The 17,113-nt window shown below is 41.3% G+C and overlaps 1 long non-coding RNA gene across 1 annotated transcript; it reads left to right on the forward strand.

Annotated features, from left to right (window-relative positions):
• The first annotated feature begins 2,663 nt into the window (after positions 1-2,663).
• Positions 2,664-11,698, forward strand: LOC135310446 (uncharacterized). The gene is made up of 2 exons (XR_010370508.1): positions 2,664-4,405; positions 10,090-11,698. It is a non-coding gene; the product is annotated as an uncharacterized LOC135310446 (long non-coding RNA).
• Positions 11,699-17,113: the final 5,415 nt, after the last annotated feature.

Below are 17,113 nucleotides of genomic sequence, written 5' to 3' on the forward strand. Positions count from 1 at the left end.
GGAAAAATGTTAATGATGGAGGCAACTTATTAATAAGAGATTCTCTGGATAACTGCTGGTGCCAAAGACGGGATTAATCTGACCCATTTCAGAAGTTTACTTTGATGGGATGAATTGTGCCCTGCAAATGCTTCTTTCTCTACACCAAGCATAAAAGGAATCTGGTGTGGCTGTTTCAGATGTAAGCCTCTGTATTTGTTCAGCTGAATCTCACTGTCATGTGTGAATGCTTAAGATTTTATTCAGCAGGAAATGGGAGAGAATAAGCACTCAGGGGAAGTATATATAGATATAGATATATAAATGAGGAGAAATAACAAGCTGAGGACTGATGTGGGCTGTAGAGAGAAAATCAGTAGCTTGTCTTACAAAAGAAACCAAGCTAAATCACACTGACCAGATCATGAGCAGCTACCACTAACGAGAAGTCACATTAGCTATTACTAACAACAACAGGCATGTGTCTGTGAGCAACTGCTCACAAGCAGCCCCTGAGATCTAAAGTGAATGCTGGAAGGAAAGAAAATCAGACAATAAATGGGTCTAGGATAGGTGAAAGTAAAAGGAAAGAGAAATAAAATGGGAAAAGGGATAGAGCAAAAGGTTTGAACAAATGGTAAGTCTACTGAATTTCACTCTTACAACCCTTAAGAGGTTATGAGACTCAGCTGAAACAGGATTTGATGGTAAAACAGAGTAGATTGATTGACATTTCATTAGTATAGCAGACCATAGTGCAAGTTATGGAAATTGTCTAATATTTAATTATTTGGAAAAATGACAGACACACTTTTTATTGAGCCATGTTTAAATAAAACATTTATATGACTTTTCTGCATTATAGGATGGGCTTTCTGATCAAAACATATAAACTGTTTACTGATTAATGCTTTCCTGGAGTATTGAAGAAGTCCCCAGTCATCTTAATTCATACTAGGATTTAAACCTGTGCTACCTTCACATGTGCCTGGACAAGACTTGATTATTCTGGCACAGGATACTTAGGGGTGTTCAGAGGATTTGACTAAGGCAGAAGTACCTTCACGTCTGTATGTAATCCATGGAGAGCCTACTTTAAAGGAACATTCAGTGTAGGAAACTAATAGAAATCTTTGAATTCCCTTTCTGAAGGTCCTGTTTTCTCCCCTGACTATAGAGGAAGATTAGCAGGGCAAGTAAGCTGCCCAGGAATAGGTGTCTGACTCCACCAGGAGCACCTCCATTTCAGGAAGAATGGGCGGCAGAGCAGCATCTCTGGGCTGGGTCTGCAACATCACTAACTACTGTCTCACTGCAGAGTTGCTCCACTGGGAAAGCCCAGTGGATTGCATAGGGGCTGTTAGCTCGGTCTCTGCTTCTGTGATAGCTGGTTTCAAGCGAGGACTTAAAGTCAGGTCTTGTTATCCTGTGTGACTACTGTAGCTAGAACACAGGGTCCTGCTCTGACCCTCCAGTATTTAATTCCCTAGATGAATTGAAACAGTTCTCATAAGGAAAATCTGCATGATTATTTGGTAGCCAGGTGTCCCCCTGCAAAGTCAGATGCCCTCATTAGTAAAACAGGGATTTGAAACTGTCAGGCACATCCTACCAGATTGCCTAGACACCATTCAATCACACTTGCCTTTTAAAACCTTCAGAAAACCTTGATGATTCAAAATAAATCAGGATAATGTTGGAAACTGCAAATAGTACCATCAGATGTGAAAAGTATTTCTCACCTAGCTTCTTTCAGTAGATTTTTTTTTTTGAACAGTTTGTTGTCAATGTATAGGAAACTACCCATCAATAATAAAGTTCATAAATAAATAATGGTATAGCTTAATTAGTAGCGTAAGTATAACCAAATACCTGAAAATAATGTCATTGCTGCGGAGTGTATCTCATGCTGCAAACACATTTCTAATAGCATGTACCAGTGGATCTAGGCTGAAAGTTGAATTTTTTTGCCTTGCAGCATGTGCAATAACATTGTAACACTATGACCTTGCAGTACTTTAACAAAGTAGCAGGATTTGGACACCCCCCCCCCCACCCCACCCACCCCACCCCCCCCCAATGTTTTGAAAGTCAGGAGCGTTAGGCTGTTAGCTTCCTACTGAAATGGACAGAATTCAACAGGTTTAAGTCAGAACAGATATTGCACTGCATTTGGACCTGTGCCGTCAACTGAAGCAGATAAAAAAATTATACAATAATACTCACTCTCCAAAAATACAGAAAAGGACGGAGGGAGAAAGAAGGTCACTTCAGCAGTCTGGTTTATTGCACATCCCTAAATCAGCCAGGCTGGTTTAATGCAGAAGCAGAGGATCACACTGGGACAGGAAAAAGCAGATCTGAGGAAACGCAGCTTTCATGATGCCAGCATATTATGAAATTACAACTTTGATTTTCTTGATCAGACTTGAAATTGGAAATTCAAAGGGACATGATCTCTGAATGTACTGTAAATACAGTCCTTTCCTTCCTGATCTGCAGCAAGTACCCTTAGCCTCTGCTGGCCTCAAAAGCATGTCACCAGGACAGGTCCAAGAAGGTGATCTCCCTCACCCTTCCAGTCCTGTGTTTCTCAGCCTTGCCGTTAGTGTTTCTTGCTCTTTGTGAAGGGCCAATGTGGCTGTGTTCCCCCAGGGGACAGCCTCCTGGGGACCCTGTGCTCAGACAATGCCGATGGAGGCTTGCTGCATCCTCTTTGCAACAAAAAGCTATTAAATCAAGAAGAAAATGTCAGAGAAGCTAAAGAAAGAAGGCCTGCATTAATTTTGCCTAAACAGAGGATCCTGGCATCATGTTCTCAGTTTCTCTCTGTACCACCCACTTTCACGTCGATTACATTGCCTCTTAGCTGTCCAGGCCAGGTCTTCTTTCCCAGAGTATTGCATTTACCTTGGTTTGAGCTAAAAATGGGCACTTCTAGTTAAGAGTTCCCATACTGTTATCAACAACTCTATGTTACTTCTTGCTGAGGACAGCTTCTCTTTAGTATTGTTTCGCTTCATCCTCCCATGGCTCTTGATGACTTGTAACCATGCAATACACTAAACTGAGGTGTGTGCAATATTAATGGAAGTAATGCAGAGGTCCCTGGCATTCAGTACTTGCCACCAGTAAATGCGGTACTCCATCTACTCACTGTCAGAAAATATATTTTAATTATTCCCTATAAATTTGTCCTGTAAGTACTTTAATCTAATGGCTGTTGTGGTCCACAGGGTATGAATCAGGTGTGTTCATGCATAAATCAAGAGCAATTCAGCTAAAGGAAGTGGTACTGGTGTACGATCAGCAAAATGAAGCTCACTACAGCAAAACAATTTACTGATCTTTGTCTCAATTAAAATGGGGTATGGGAAAATGTCTTAGGAACTCACAGATATAAATCCTGTGAGATGCACTGCCATAGTAGTAGTCTGGAGTCCCTGTACTTTTACAGGTGAATTTGACCATTTTCTGGTAGACATTAGAAAGAAAAATAGCAAAAGGCCAAGTCAAACAAACACAAAGCAAACAAAATGGACATTTCTCCAAATCCTAAGTCACTTTTAGATTAAATAACATTGTAATCAAAGTATGCTTTTTAATATATAAAATGGCATAGACACATTAACAAGACACAGATGACCACACTGACAGATCTTGAATAGACTTAATGTATCATCATGGCAAAGGGTCATTATGAGAACTGACAGTCATAATTTTATATAGTAAATTAAAAGAACAATTGTTCTGGAAGGGTTGAAATAATTTGTAAAATTGGGTCAATCTGGTGAGAGTTTTGGATTAAGTATTTTTTTAAGAAATAGAACAACGTATCTCAGTCTTTTTCCATATAAAAAAGAGGTTCTTTCATTTTAAATGTTTCATATTCATCTGGATATAATTTCCCATCATCACGACAACTCTTCCAACATCTTTGGTCTGAAGTGTTTTTTTCTCCATGATTTCTTACTCTCTTTACCTTCCCCAAGCAGTCTGAACAATGAAATTCTAAATAATTTTATTTTGCTAGATTTAGCCAGTATCTGATATTTCTGAGAAGGGGAATCCATATTTGGCCTCACCAACCTCATAAAGAGTTTGGAAATTTAATGCGGTATATCAGGAAAGTGGCTGGCTTGGAAACCCAAATGCAGGTCCCAACGTTCCTAGATATTCACAGTCAGGCTTCTGGCCTGTGAGACATCTCTATTTTAACAACTCTGATCCATATTCAACTGAATTTCAAAATAAACACAGAAGTAGCTGGATAAATATCTTAGGTTAGGTTTCTGCTCTTGCTAACACTAACTTTTTTCCTTTCTTTTTTGTTTCTGAGGGTGTGAAGCCTGCAGAACTGAAATGCAGTTGGCAATCACTGCATCAAGTCAATCTACCACTTAGGGGTGGAAAAGAGACCCACCTGGTAAGGCACCTCACTTCTATTTTGTGTGACTGATGTAAATTTATTCTAGTTCCATTCACTTTCTTGCTTCATTTTGCACAGTTTCATCTGGAGTAGAACAAAGCAGGGTATTTCCTGTAATGTCACCTTTTTCTGTGAAGCATGTCAGATACAAATGAACCTGTATAAGGTATTGTCAAATATCCATCACATGGCTTCTGCAGCTTCAATTTATCTTCCTTCTGGGAGAGCTAAAAAGAGCGGAATGGAGCATTCACAGGGTATTAAAATGTACAAGTAAGATAAAGGTTTCCCTAAAGCAGCAGAGTGAACAGGCTTCCGTGAGGGCTGTTTTTCCGAGAGTTTATCCTTTTGGCATTTATTTCTCACAGTTCTTACTGAAAACTAAATTAACATTGTTCTTGAAAACTACCTCATTTCAAATTATTGGCTTTTTTGTTTACTTTAGTACCGACAAGCACATGCAAAATGATGAATAATTCCTCTACATTTAACTACTTTCTAACAGTAAAGATCAGAAAGAGGTTTTAGAGATAAAATCTGATTTCTAACAAGAAAGAAAAAATAATGAAAGGGATTTAACTCCACCATATATTATGTTCTGAGTTCCTTACCAGTGTTTTCCCAGACTAAACCTAACCATTGTCTTTTAAGTAAGATGTTGAGCACCAGAGAAACGATTTTTGGGCTATGTCATATGTTTTTATTTTATCAGGACTAAATTTATTCTTTTTCTTTGTTTTAACCAACTACAGTTTTGCTAAACTATACCTAAGAAATGCCACATTGTTTAGTCTTTTAATATGTTACCATGTGAAGACCTGCAGTCTTCATTAGAAATGGATTCTGAGCAGAGTCTAGAAATAAATGAGTAATGGAAACTAGGTGAAAGCAGGATGCAAATACAGACCATGAACTTCCATGATTGAATGCATGGATGGAGGCATTTGGGTTTCCTAATCAATAATGTAAGTTTCTTGCTGCTCCTCCTTTAAGCCATTTATTTTTCTCAGGGATTTAGAAGAGCTGCAGACCTTGGCTTCACAGTTCCACATAACCCCAAATCCCATGATCAGACTTGTTGGTGTACTGGCATAAGACCCTCATAATAAGAATGAAAAACGAGTAAGGTTAGAAAACAAAGGGCTGAAGAAGATAGAGATAATAACTCAGCGTAGAACACTTTTCACTCTCTTGTGTCTCTGTGCAAAAGACAATCATGCCAAAAGGATGTGATTCTTCAGACACCGTACAAGAGCTGTAAGATCTCAGTGTACTAGATTATTTTTTCTGCCAGTATATTTAAAGGAATGATTTCAAACTATAAAAGAAAAGTGTGTGCAGTTATCATTTGATTTGATAATTCAAATCAGGCTTCAGTTTTATTTGTCATGTGTCATGGTTTTAGCTGGGATAGAGTTAACTTTCTTCACGGTAGCTTGCATAGTGCTGTGCTTTGGACTTAGTATGAGAATAATGTTGATAACACACCAATGTTTTAGTTGTTGCTGGGTAGTGCTTGTACTAGTCAAGGACTTTTGCAGCCTCCCATGCTCCTCCGGGTGCACAAGAAACTGGGAGGGGAGGGGGCACAGCCAAGACAGCTGATCCAAACTGGCCAAAGGGATATTCCAAATCATATGACGTCATGCGCAGTATATTAACCGGGGGGAGTTGGCCAGGGGAAGCAGAGATCGCAGCTCGGGGACCAGCGACGTTGGTCGACGGGTGGTGAGCAGTTGCATCACTTGTTGTTTGGGGTTTTTCCCCTCTTCCCAAGATTTCACCTCTCTCTCTCTAGTTATTTGCCTTTTCATTATCTTATTATTATTGTTGTTGTTGCTGTTGTTATTGCTATTACTACTATTATTGCTATTATTATTGTTGTTGTTGTTATTGTTATTATTACTCTTTTATTTTAATTGTTACACTGTTCTTATCTCAACCCATGAGTTTTCTTACTTTGTCCCTTCCAATTCTCTCCCCCAGCCCACGGGGGTGGGGGGAGTGAGTGAGTGGCTGCGTGGTGCTTAGTTCTTGACTGGGGTTGAACTACAACAGCCCTTTTTGGCACCCAGTGAGGGGCATGAAGGGTTTGAGATAATAACAGTTACTGGTCACAGCATTGATTCATCTGTTCTCAGTGTTAGTTTATTAGATGTACACCGTCCTGATTTTGAAGTACATGTTAAAGTTCTTGTGTTGGTTTTTGTAGTTTGCTGTGCTCTGCAGTGATTAGAGCTGTTTTGCCTAGGAGATTTGTTACTAAAACACTGTCCTTGAGCTTTATCGGTTATTTGCGTCTTGCGCGGAAGCCATTACTGTACTTCGGGTACCACCTCATGGAGACGATTAGCAGTTATACCTCCCCCTCTGAGAGGTTTTTTATGGAGGAAATACCGAGTGGCACCTTAGCTACCATCTTCTGTAATGCCTCCAGCCAGGTGGAGGAAATGGATAACCGGGTTTACTGGACTGTGTGGGTTAGATGGCCTGGGACATCAGCCCCACAGGAGTATAAAGCTTTAGTGGACACTGGTGCGCAGTGCACCATAATGCCATCAAGCTATAGAGGGGCAGAACCCATCAGTGTTCCTGGAGTGACAGGGGGATCCCAAGTGCTAACTGTATTGGAGGCCAAAGTGAGCATAACTGGGAATGGATGGCAAAAGCACCCCATTGTGACTGGCCCAGAGGCTCCGTGTATCCTTGGCATAGACTATCTCAGGAGAGGGTATTTCAAGGACCCCAAAGGGTACAAGTGGGCTTTTGGTGTAGCTGCCTTGGAGACAGAGAGAATTAAACAGCTGTCTACCTTGCCCAGTCTCTCGAAGGACCCTTCTGCTGTGGGGTTGCTGAGGGTCAAAGAACAACAGGTGCCGATTGCCACAGCAACAGTGCACCGTCGGCAATATCGCACCAACCAAGACTCCCTGATTCCCATCCATGAGCTCATTCGTCAACTGGAGAGCCAAGGAGTCATCAGTAAGACCTGCTCACCCTTTAACAGTCCCATATGGCCAGTGCGGCAGTCTAATGGAGAGTGGAGATTAACAGTAGACTATCGTGGCCTGAATGAAGTCACTCTGCCACTGAGTGCTGCTGTGCCAGACATGCTAGAACTTCAATCCGAACTGGAGTCAAAGGCAGCCAAGTGGTATGCCACAATTGATATTGCTAATGCATTCTTCTCCATCCCTCTGGCAGCAGAGTGCAGGCCACAGTTTGCTTTCACTTGGAGGGGCATCCAGTACACCTGGAATCGACTGCCCCAGGGGTGGAAACACAGCCCTGCCATTTGCCATGGACTGATTCAGACTGTACTGGAACAGGGAGGAGCTCCAAAACACTTACAATACATTGATGACATCATTGTGTGGGGCAACACAGCAGAAGAAGTTTTTGAGAAAGGGAAGAAAATAGTCCAAATCCTTCTGAGGGCTGGTTTTGCCATAAAACAAAGTAAGGTGAAGGGACCAGCACAGGAGATCCAGTTCTTAGGAATCAAATGGCAAGATGGTCGTCGTCAGATTCCAATGGATGTGGTCAACAAAATAGCAGCCATGTCTCCACCAACTAGCAAAAAGGAAACACAAGCCTTTTTAGGCATTCTGGGTTTTTGGAGAATGCATATTCCAAATTACAGTCTGATGGTAAGACCTCTCTATCAAGTGACCTGGAGGAAGAAAGATTTCAAATGGGGCCCTGAGCAACAGCGAGCCTTTGAACAAATTAAACAGGAGATAGTTCATGCAGTAGCCCTTGGGCCAGTCTGGGCAGGACAAGATGTAAAAAATGTGCTCTACACCGCAGCTGGGGAGAATGGCCCTACCTGGAACCTCTGGCAGAAGGCACCAGGGGAGACCCGGGGTCGACCCCTAGGGTTTTGGAGTCGGCGATACAGAGGGTCCGAAGCCCACTATACTCCAACTGAAAAAGAGATATTGGCAGCATATGAAGGGGTTCGAGCTGCTTCAGAAGTGATTGGTACTGAAGCACTGTTGCTCCTGGCACCCCGACTGCCGGTGCTGGGCTGGATGTTCAAAGGGAGGGTCCCCTCTACACGCCATGCAACTGATGCTATGTGGAAAAAATGGGTCGCGCTGATCACCCAGCGGGCTCGAGTAGGAAACCCCAGTCGCCCAGGAATCTTGGAATTGATCACGGACTGGCCAGAAGGCAAAGATTTCAGAATATCACCAGAGGAGGAGGTGACATGCACTGAAGAAAACCCACTGTATAATGAACTGCCAAAAAACGAAAAGCAATACGCCCTGTTCACTGATGGGTCCTGTTGTCTTGTGGGAAAGCACCGGAGATGGAAGGCTGCTGTATGGAGTCCTGTACGACAAGTCACAGAAACTGCTGAAGGAGAAGGTAAATCGAGTCAATTTGCAGAGGTAAAGGCCATCCAGCTGGCCTTAGACATCGCTGAACGGGAAAAGTGGCCAGTGCTCTATCTCTATACTGACTCCTGGATGGTGGCAAATGCCCTGTGTGGGTGGCTGCAGCAGTGGAAGCAAAGCAACTGGCAGCGCAGAGGCAAACCCATCTGGGCTGCCGCATTGTGGCAAGCTATTGCTGCCCGGGTAGAGAACCTGGTTGTAAAGGTACGTCATGTGGATGATCATGTCCCCAAGAGTCGGGCCACTGAAGAACACAAAAACAACCAGCAGGTGGATCAGGCTGCCAAGACTGAAGTGACTGAGGTGGATCTGGACTGGCAGCATAAGGGTGAATTATTTCTAGCTCGGTGGGCCCATGACACCTCAGGCCATCAAGGGAGAGATGCAACATACAGGTGGGCTCATGATCGAGGGGTGGACTTGACCATGGATGTTATTGCACAGGTTATCCACAAATGTGAAACATGTGCTGCAATCAAGCAAGCAAAGTGGGTAAAGCCTCTGTGGTATGGGGGACGATGGCTGAAATATAAACATGGGCAGGCCTGGCAAATTGACTATATCACACTCCCACAGACCCGCCAAGGCAAACACCATGTACTTACAATGGTAGAAGCAACCACCAGCTGGCTAGAAACATATCCCGCCCCCCATGTCACCGCCCGGAACACTATCCTGGGTCTCGAAAAACAAGTCCTGTGGCGACATGGCACCCCAGAGAGAATTGAGTCAGATAATGGGACTCATTTCCGAAACAGCCTCGTAGACACCTGGGCCAGAGAGCATGGCATTGAGTGGCTGTATCACATCCCCTCTCATCCACCAGCCTCCAGGAAAATCGAACGATACAATGAACTGTTAAAGACAACACTGAGAGCAATGGGGGGTGGGACATTTAGACACTGGGATACACATTTAGCAAGAGCCACCTGGTTAGTCAACACTAGGGGATCTGCCAATCAAGCTGGCCCTGCCAAATCAGAGCCCTTACGTACTGTGAAACGGGCTAAAGTCCCTGTAGTGCAGGTGAAAAATATGCTGGGGAAAACAGTCTGGGTTCTTCCTGCCTCAGGCAAAGGCAAACACATTTGTGGAGTTGCTTTTGCTCAAGGATCTGGGTGCACTTGGTGGGTGATGTGGGAGGATGGAGGAGTCCGATGTGTGCCTCAGGAGGATTTAATTTTGTGTTAAAAGAGCCAATGAACTGAATGATATGCTGTTAATTGCTACATAATGTTTTTTTGTAATCATTACTATGGTTGTTATGTGTCATAGTAGGAATCTCTAAAATTAATGAAAAATGAACTTACATTGAAGCAAGCGAAGTACAGCGGTGATGGATCAAGGACTGAAAGTACAGCAGTGACGGATCAAGGACTGACGGTGCAGCGGTGATGGATCAAGGACTGACTTCAGCATGCAACAATCCAGCACCACACACGACATCTCCCTGGCCCTGAAAGACTCTTACGATAGATGGAGCTCATTGGACAATTTGTAGACATTTGCTGCCCCTCTACAGGGGTGGCCCATAGACTAAGGGCATGCTAAATGGTATCTGTGTATTTTATCAAAGGATGGCGGGGGGTGGTGGTGGTTTGAGGTTGTATTGGATAGTATGGGACCTGAGCATGACGTAAATGGTATGGAATAGGGGTGGATACTGTCATGGTTTTAGCTGGGATAGAGTTAACTTTCTTCACGGTAGCTTGCATAGTGCTGTGCTTTGGACTTAGTATGAGAATAATGTTGATAACACACCAATGTTTTAGTTGTTGCTGGGTAGTGCTTGTACTAGTCAAGGACTTTTGCAGCCTCCCATGCTCCTCCGGGTGCACAAGAAACTGGGAGGGGAGGGGGCACAGCCAAGACAGCTGATCCAAACTGGCCAAAGGGATATTCCAAATCATATGACGTCATGCGCAGTATATTAACTGGGGGGAGTTGGCCAGGGGAAGCAGAGATCGCAGCTCGGGGACCAGCGACGTTGGTCGACGGGTGGTGAGCAGTTGCATCACTTGTTGTTTGGGGTTTTTCCCCTCTTCCCAAGATTTCACCTCTCTCTCTCTAGTTATTTGCCTTTTCATTATCTTATTATTATTGTTGTTGTTGCTGTTGTTATTGCTATTACTACTATTATTGCTATTATTATTGTTGTTGTTGTTATTGTTATTATTACTCTTTTATTTTAATTGTTACACTGTTCTTATCTCAACCCATGAGTTTTCTTACTTTGTCCCTTCCAATTCTCTCCCCCAGCCCACGGGGGTGGGGGGAGTGAGTGAGTGGCTGCGTGGTGCTTAGTTCTTGACTGGGGTTGAACTACAACAGCCCTTTTTGGCACCCAGTGAGGGGCATGAAGGGTTTGAGATAATAACAGTTACTGGTCACAGCATTGATTCATCTGTTCTCAGTGTTAGTTTATTAGATGTACACCGTCCTGATTTTGAAGTACATGTTAAAGTTCTTGTGTTGGTTTTTGTAGTTTGCTGTGCTCTGCAGTGATTAGAGCTGTTTTGCCTAGGAGATTTGTTACTAAAACACTGTCCTTGAGCTTTATCGGTTATTTGCGTCTTGCGCGGAAGCCATTACTGTACTTCGGGTACCACCTCATGGAGACGATTAGCAGTTATACCTCCCCCTCTGAGAGGTTTTTTATGGAGGAAATACCGAGTGGCACCTTAGCTACCATCTTCTGTAATGCCTCCAGCCAGGTGGAGGAAATGGATAACCGGGTTTACTGGACTGTGTGGGTTAGATGGCCTGGGACATCAGCCCCACAGGAGTATAAAGCTTTAGTGGACACTGGTGCGCAGTGCACCCTAATTATTATTGTTGTTGGTATTATTACTCTTCTATTGTAATTATTAAACTGTTCTTATCTCAACCCATGAGTTTTCTTACTTTGTCCCTTCCAGTTCTCTCTCCCATCCCACTGGGGTGGGGGGAGTGAGTGAGCGGCTGCGTGGTGCTTAGTTCTTGACTGGGGCTGAACCACAACATCATGGGAAGGAAGAGATAGGAAGTTGCAATGGAAGCTGAAGCAGGTAACTTCTCAAAATATAACGGGTGTCAAGCAATGGAGAAAGAGAAGGGACACACTTGGGTTGTTTGCCTGCTAATGAGTTCAGCAAGTAGAAGACGTCCTCTCTGAAGGGGCCAGAAACATCAGAGAAGTAACATAGCTTGAACTGACCCTCCAGCGTTTGAACAGGTATTCAAAGAATAAAGACTAATACAAAAGCTTTGTATTAGAAGTTCACTGTGAAGTGTAGATATTGTTGCCCAGAATTTCACTTAATATAAATAAAACATGACAAATGTAATGAAACCTCAAACACAGCACAATCTTTTATGATGGTTGTTGAAATTAAGGTTAACATTTAGAAGGAGAATGAAATAATAGGCCTCTTATTAATGAACTGTGTGATTAAGAGCAATAGGATTTGTTTGATTTGTTTGGCAGTATCAGCAACATTGTGTGGTCTTTAACTACATAAATTAGGTAGGTAACAACTATATGCAATGTTCTTGATTTCATAGTACAATCATTAGTGAACTCTTTTATCAGCATCCCATGGTGGTTTAAAGATTTTTCATCTATCTGTCCATTACTATGCAGAGGACAGTTGCCTGTCTAGATTACATTTCAGCTTTTATAAAATTAAATATCTGATTTGGAATTTATTTGTATGGCATCCCCCAATATTGTGACAGTCACAGAATCACAGAATCACAGGTTGGAAGGGACCTCAGGGATCATCTAGTCCAACCTTTCTAGGAAGAGCACAGCCTAGACAAGATGGCCCAGCACCCTGTCCAGCCGAAACTTAAAGGTGTCCAACGTGGCTGAGTCAACCACTTCCCTGGGGAGATTATTCCAATGGTGACTGTCCTCACTGTGAAAAATTTCCCTCTGGTGTCCAGTCGGAATCTCCCCAAGAGCAACTTGTGTCCATTCCTCCTTGTCCTCTCCATGGGACTCCTTGTAAAAAGGGACTCTCCATCTTCTTTGTAGCTACCCCTTAAGTACTGGTACATGGTGATTAGATCCCCTCTAAGCCTCCTTTTCTCAAGGCCGAACAAACCCAGCTCTCCCAGCCTATCCTCATATGGCAGGCTTCCCAGTCCTTTGATCATCCTGGTGGCCTTTCTCTGGATCCCTTCCCGCCTGCCCACATCCAGGGACAAAAGCAAAATACAAACTCTGCTTTTGATAAATTACTAAAATTCAATTTCACCTTCATTGTATAACTGGTACAAAAATAAGTTTATTGGAGAAGAGCATAAGTAGAATCTGATTTTTACAGTACAGGAGAAGGTAGAAGTCCCCTTCTCAATTTGACTCAGGTATGCCTGAAAAATATTGCATAATGCGCAGAAGATACCACTGCTCTTTTGAGAGGTTCTGTGCTTGCTAGGCACAGGAGACTGGATTAAAGACTGACCTGTCTAAACTGCATTTCCATGACTCTGAGGGGAGAAAAGGTCTTTAAAATTTTACCTGTCCCAGCATGGAAACACCACCACCAATGCTCTTGTCATGTGTGCTTCATACGGTGAAAGGAGCTCTGTAGGGCAATGGCTACTAGTTCATGCTGCTAGCTGCTGGGAAAGCTCTTCCAACATGCCAAAACATTCTCTCAGTGGTTCAATGCCACAGCCCAGGCTCATCTCAGGGCTTGCGCAAAGCTTGTGCAAAGGAGGTGAAAATGTGAAAAGAGGGAAAAAAATAAGAATTACCAGAAAGAAGAGGGATAAAGAGGTGAAAAGTGTTAGTGAAAAAATGAGGAAACCTGCAGGGACAGGGACTCCAGCTTAAATTTTTTGTCATGTTTGAATCAGTAAAAATCCAAACAAAACAAGCTTCGACTCACCAAAGTGGAGTAAATTTTGGCCTAAATTAAAGAATCTGAGTCCTTACAGTGGCAGAAAAAACCAGAATTACAGTATTGTTAAGCTGCTGTGTCTGTGGAGGAGATCATAATAAGCCTCTATTTTGTCCCACTTCTATTTTCTATTCCAGGCCATGTCCTCTGCTCACACACAACAGCAGCAGCTGCCCTTTGATCCCCTCAATGACAAATCAAGATAAAATCACAGGTAGAGTTGCCAGTTCATAAAAAATATTTAATTGTAATCCCATTAAATGTAACTTGATTCAATAACCAGGAAAGATTCTGTAGGAACTTATGATAGGACATAACTTATGGTAGTACACAGCTTTGGGAACTTACATACACCCAGTCATTAAACCTATCATCTTGTAATTGTTCCAAGATTTATTTTTTTTTATTGAATAAATTCTGTAAATAGTCTTAAGCAATTTGCAGCAAGTAATTAATACTGAAATCCTCAACCTTGCTTGGAATTCATCACATTTTTTTTCTGTTCACTGTATGGACCGGTATAGAATATATGGTGAAAAACCAATTTTAAGTGATTCTAAAATCAAAATTCTCTTGCAAATTGTCTCCAGTGTTCACTTAAACCACTAGCTTTTGCAAATGTTTCTGCCAGTCAACTGACTCAGTAGAACATTTATAGAAAACAGATAAGACTGAATCAATTTTTTAAATTGGGGTGAATATCCACAGGTATTTTGGATAAGATATCTAGTGTCAATTGCATTGCAGCTCTCCTGACAGAAGGAAGAACCTGAGAGAGGATGACCAGGTGTGAAAGTTATGTGGTGAATTTCTCATATTGCAGCAATTCAAGGAATTAATAGTGTGGATGATAGTTTTTTCAAATGAATTTACATTCTGTCAACTCATTCGAAATAACTGCATATGACTGGCCCAATTATTGGCCGGAATATGTTCTGCCATTGCCTGATATGATACTTGGCACAGTTTGAACACATACGATGGCACATGTTTTTTATTACTTAAGAATCTGAGAAGTGCCTAAAAATTATGAAGGAGTATATTTATTTCTACGTTTTCAAGTGTTTGACAGCTTTCCAAAGCCTTATGCTCAGAAAGCAGCTTGCAAAACCTTATTTGGTATATCTTATTAGCACTATCTATTTGAGAGATTCCTTTAAAATATAGCTCAGATTTTATAACCAGGAGACACCATTGTGTGGTCTGATTTCCCATGCAGGATCTTCTTGGGGAAACTATTGCTTCTTGCACACTAAAGTATGTTTTAGAAAAATGTGCTGCAGTAAGAGACGAATGTATATGATCATACTAATCACTGATGCTTTCTGAAGCTGCTTTTGTGTACTATTTAACAATTCATTTAAGCCAAATGTAACTGAAGTTCAGGAGGAAGGGAAAGAGTGCAAAGAAAGAGATATTCTTTGTTACTAATCTAATCTCAATATTCAATATTTTTATGTAAAAATCAAGGTAGGCAGTAGGAATCAAACTGGTACCTCTACTTTTCCAAATATTTTAATGCAATTTCCACTTTCAGTAATGTAAAGAGAATTGGAAGACTTTTCAGTCAAATCCAGGGTACGTAACAAGTCCCTGTTCTCATTTACTGATTCTTCTCTTAGAGCAGAGAGCAGACACTTTTCTAGTCATGCTGAGCTCTCATAATGGCTATCATAGTTAGAAAAATCAGAAAATTCAAAATCTTATATGCAGAGTCTCCAGATATTAAGACCAGTACACTTGATTGTTAAGCAGGGCAGTCCTTGAAACTCTTGCTACAGATCAAAGACTGTTAAAAATATAACCCTTTATCTTAGATTTCAAAATCTGAAAACAGACTCCCTTCCTGAAATATTCAGAAATTCATTTGAAGAAGTCATTCTGTCAAAAACTTGTAAATCAACATATATATATGTAAAGAAATTTGGCTTGAATTAATTATCTTATTTCAACGGAAATATTTTGCTGAAAATACTCTAACTGTTCATGGTATGCCTATAAAAAGAGTGCACTGCTACTAGAAATCCATTTAATGAAATTAATAAATACAGTATGTGAAACCTGTAAGCAAAGTGAAAACTGACATTGATGGGAAATATTTTCTGAGCCATAGGAAAATGAAGAAGTTCCCTTCTTACTGTTTTAGGGATCATTTATATTGCTGTTAATGATGACAGACAGGCATACCTACATTTTTAGGAAATGTGATCCATGCTGTGTCTTCCTGTTTCTTGCTTGTTCTTTAAGAGCTACAACTTTCAGTACAGACAGCAATGTATACTTTGAGAGCTGTCCTAAATACCAAAACCTAGAATCAAAGCTACATAAAAGATGAAAACTGCATTTTTTTTCACCAAAAAAGATATTAGATGCTCTGCAATTTGGAAGAGAAGCATGAAACTGAAATACACACAAAAGACTCCAAAGGCAATCTCCTTACCCCAATTTATCCAATTTTCAAAGCTTCATGCATTTCTGAGGAGCTTTGGCTTACTCTTGGAAGTCTACATCAAAGAGGCCCTCTGAAAAGCTTCTGAACAAACACTCCTTTACGGAGCTTTTGCAGGATTTGTATACTCTCTTGGTATGATACAGTGAAAAAGGAGATTTGATCCTGGCCTATCTGCCAGCAGGTATAATTTAGTTCAGAGCTTACACTTCTTTAAAATGTAATTTGCAGAAGTCATGCATGAGGCAGTCATGGGTTACATTGCCATGGTCTTTATATGCTAGTTTTACTCAGCACAGATCAGCTTTCATTCTACAATCACTTCAAGGCTTGCACTCCACCTCCCCCTGCCAAGACATCATGGAGTACATTCTCCTTTTCCTTTTTTTTAAAAAAAAAAAAACAAAACAAACAAACAAAAAAAAACCAAACAAAAAAACCCAAACAAAAAAAAAACCCACAACTTTTTTGCTCCTAGTTAAATTATAATTGACAATATGTTTTGAGCATTCTGTGGTTTCAGGGCACCCTGTACCCTAAGATATTCAGAATCTTGCAGAACTCCTTAGTTTAAGGAGAAAAAGCCTCTTGGTACTTGACAAAAAAGGAAAGATGAAACAAGACGTGAAATGTCACACTGCCTAAAATAAATCAGAAATCTCCTAAAAAGGGCAGACGTAATAAAGACAGAGAGATTAACATGGTTTTTCCTTAAATGAAAAAATATTATTTTCTATATATTTAAAATCTTGCTTAGAAATTCAGCAATATTTTTGAAATTTTATTCAACAATCTCAAGGGAAATGTGCAGCATACAGAGGGAACACATATGGAGAATTAGGAAAACTGAGGCTGAGTGACTGCAGGATTCTTTTCAAATAAAGTCTGACTCTGGAGCTCAGATAACAGTCAGATGTAAGAGCCTGTGTTGTTCACTATTAAAGCCAACAATGTAGAGTTCTGC

The sequence above is a fragment of the Phalacrocorax carbo genome, chromosome Z (genome assembly GCF_963921805.1).
Source record: "Phalacrocorax carbo chromosome Z, bPhaCar2.1, whole genome shotgun sequence".
NCBI classification, from domain to species: Eukaryota; Metazoa; Chordata; class Aves; order Suliformes; family Phalacrocoracidae; genus Phalacrocorax; species Phalacrocorax carbo.